Consider the following 3771-nt stretch of genomic DNA (forward strand, 5'->3'; position numbering starts at 1 on the left):
TTACATGTTGGAACAAACCCTTAAGTAACTCTAATTTTATTTTTTGAACTGGAACATAGATACCATGTTACTCTCCCATATGCAATTCTAATAAGAGTTAAATCAAGTGTGTGGGTGGAGTAGCTCTTGCTCACCTGTAATCTTAACCCAAAATAGGATTATATGATTTCCTAACTATTTCTAAATTAAAATTAGGGTCACCATTCCACGTTTTTACCAATATCGGTTCATTTTTAGTTTCTCCCGAGTTTTTTTTATAGAAAAAACTACAACATATATTAATTAGTTTAGTATCAGCTACTCTAATAATAATAATTTTTATATTAACACGTCCTTTGATTGTATTACTCGTATGCAAATATTTTATGAATAATAACAAATGTTAAAAATATGCAACATTCATATTCACGCAGAACAAGTTGGGAAGGGAAAAATTGAAATCCCTAATCCCCAACTCCTTCTCCTTTCTAGTTCCATCTCCGGCGGTGGTGACGAAGGTTCGGGGATCCTCCATTCATGGCGGCTCGAAGCATTGGGGGTGGCTCGCAGTGGTTCGCGTCTCTCTTCTCTTCCCCTTCACGATCCAGAAAAGATGGGATAGAAATCCGTAACTCCTATTCTTCATCATCTCAGTCTCGGCAAGGAGGTATAGCTTCCTTTCTCCGGTAGTTACGGTGAGGATTGAGTCGCGGTAGGCAACACCGGTTGTTACAATGGCTTGGTCTCTATTTTTAGCGGTGGCGGTGACATTGTTGATAGTGATGAAATAAAGCTACCGCCGTGAGTGATTCACGGTCAGGTCGGGATGGCTTCGAGTCGGTAAGGAACCCTATTCCATTTGTTTTGCATTGATTATCTTTTTGTTGTTTCTGATTCTCCTCATTTTTATAATATTTTCATCATCGCGAAGGTTCATTAAGGCTGAAGAGGGGATTGAATATGCGATTTCATTCGGTGAGGATAATACTAAGGTTTCTATTTGGAATCGGCACAAAACATAAAGGATTTCGGTAACGATTTTTACCCCTTTTTCATTCAATTTTACAGCATGAACTTAGTCAGTCATGTATAACCGATTTGGACAAAGAATTAACTATACGAACCATAACCATAATATCTTAAGGTTACTGCCCTGAATCATCTGTTTCGTTCTTAATTGAGTATAGACATATATGTTTTGGTTGAAACTAAATGAATGAAAAATATGTATCTTTGTAGTATGCATATGATATGGTTACCGTGTGTATTGATTCCAATGCTCGTGATACATGATAATTAAAACGCATTACTGTTTTTAGGTTGTGTGCATAAACATGGTGAATAACTTACCTGAGTCTATGCCTTATCTCTTTCGAAATTTGAGTGTTAATCCTTTTGGGTGTTTCCTGCGTATTCGTGGTATGTTGAGATGTCTCGATTCTTATCACTGTGGTCTGTTGCAATGTATGTGTGCTGAATGCTCTCCTTCTTTTTGTATGGTGATCTCTTCCTGTCTTCTCTGCGTTTCTGTTTTTCTCTCTGATTTTATTGAGTGCGATGTGTATGATATCTGATATCCCTCTCTCCTGGTTGCCTCCTCCTCCTTTCCCTTTTATAGCTGAGTAGTGGGGCTCTTTGGGTTGCTAATTGAAAGTCAGGAATAATCTTGACTCTTGTGTTCAGAAACTGCCTAATGATTGCTCATTCATGCTGATTATTGCATCTGTAACTGACGAGAGATCCTTGGTCTGCTGAATGATTCCTAATAGTTTTCTGGCAGCTCACTACTGCTCTAATTGCTCAATAACTGCCCTTTATTCATGATGTTTATGACTGTTTGTAACTGAATATGCCATTCGCAGATATTCCTACTGTTGATTATCATATGTTTTATGCTGTCTCTCTGCTGCCAATTATGTGGACTGTATGTAACTGAAATAGTTAATTACTGGTTAACTGTTCAGAATGCTCCCTTGTGCTGTTTGAGTGCCATTTTTAGGTGGCTCATTATTGCTGCCGTTTATGCTTATTATGGTTATTTGTAACCGAAAGTGGATATTTTCTGGTTTATAACTTCTTGATTCTTGATGATTTCCTCTTAACTCTTTTGATTGTCATCACTAATAAATTTTTCTATTTATGTCTCAGATTGCAATTGATGACAAAGGGAAGAATATCTGGTTGAAGCTAGAACATGAATCATAACTTATATTTCCTGATTGTCTTCGATGAACTCATTTTCGCTCCAATTGATGCATCTTTATATGATGATCCACCAATTTTGCCTTCTGGTTTTCGCATCATTCTTCATGATTCTGGCAAGGTATGTGTAAAGTTGGCTTGACATATAACTTGATTGTATTTATTTAAAACTGGTTGTTCGCTTTCCCTTTTGTTTGAATAATGATGTTGATTTCTTCCTCCTCTATATGATGTAGGATGCTGCGAGTCCAGACCATGTAACTTATCTTGCCTCTGCTCTTGGTGTTGGAACCACAGGGAACGAAGCAGCAAAGTGGAGTGTCCTCTACAAACGCCTAGACTACGAGCAGTCTGGAAATTACTATCTTTTACACCTATTGCTCACTATATTCATCCAAATGTGTTATGATTATTTTCCATTTTGAAACAAACGAATGGTTGTATAGTAATGTAAATCAACATGTGTTTGTTATAAGTAAATAAAACTGCAATCTCGATAACACCGTGTTGGACTCTACTTAGCTTCTTTTCTTCACCTCATGGCTGTCCCTATTTCTCTGAATTAATCATATAACGACTCTAATTATTTCCTCACTGATTGCCCCACTTGATATGTGCTCATGACCATGCTAATTTATGGGTGATTTTCCTTTATGCTTATTACAAATGTATAACAGACTTTGGCTTCTTTTTGCAGGAGACACCATAGGGGGTTATCAATGCTTATAGTAAAATTATATTCGCGCTACAAACTCTGTACATATTGGTTTGTCAATTCTGATTATTGCTACAAAAAAAATGTCAAAATCATGTTCTAAATGAAGTGAAAGTCAGGTGTTGTATATAAATTAATATAAGTTAGAAGACATAGTTGATTTTTGGGCATTACCCGCATATGAATCATATCCGACAATATTAATCTGCAACTTAATTATCCAAATGCTCTCGCGACAGTGCTATCTTGAGTGGGTATTTTACGGCACAATGAACTAAAAGTTTTATCATCTAAGACAATCTCTCTTCCTTTCACATAGGAAGTGAGACGATTTTTTTTGAAAGTTCATGTTGCAGTAGAATACTCGAACAAGTTTGGGATATATGTCGTTAGTTTCACAGCAAAAGTCAAAAAGGTTTTGTTGCTGCAAAATATAAGCAAATAGAAAATCTTCAAATTCAAAATTCCCTATATTACCGTATTTTGGAGTACAAATGGTGCAATCATGGAAGTGCTCCTCGAATATCTTGCGTTGCTCATCATTAGCAAGAAGCATTGTCAAATTCACAGGGTTAGACTCCAAAGATAATGTTCTTTGACTCCTTTGAGATGTATTGGTGCGTTGTTTCTTTGATCTAGAAGAAGAAGCCATGGATTTGAGATTTTGAAATTTTAGGTTTTTGGGTTTTGGAGATTTGGGTTTTTTTTTATTCAAGCCACTAATCACGAAAAAATTGGTTAGACTCGAAAATGTGATAGGAATAGACACGAAAATCACCCAAAGCGGTTTAGAAATGAAAATTTTAGAGTGAGAGAGGGGTATGCACGAGTGAGAGAGTAGAAGGAAGAAGATGAAGTTTGGAAAAAAAATGCAG

The 3771-nt window shown here is 36.4% G+C and overlaps 1 long non-coding RNA gene across 1 annotated transcript; it reads left to right on the forward strand.

Moving 5' to 3' along the window:
- LOC109344881 lies at positions 425-2672 on the forward strand. Its single transcript, XR_002107357.1, has 4 exons — positions 425-819; positions 911-1010; positions 2128-2302; positions 2418-2672. It is a non-coding gene; the product is annotated as an uncharacterized LOC109344881 (long non-coding RNA).

This window comes from Lupinus angustifolius, chromosome LG04 (assembly GCF_001865875.1).
Source record: "Lupinus angustifolius cultivar Tanjil chromosome LG04, LupAngTanjil_v1.0, whole genome shotgun sequence".
Classification (NCBI taxonomy): Eukaryota; Viridiplantae; Streptophyta; class Magnoliopsida; order Fabales; family Fabaceae; genus Lupinus; species Lupinus angustifolius.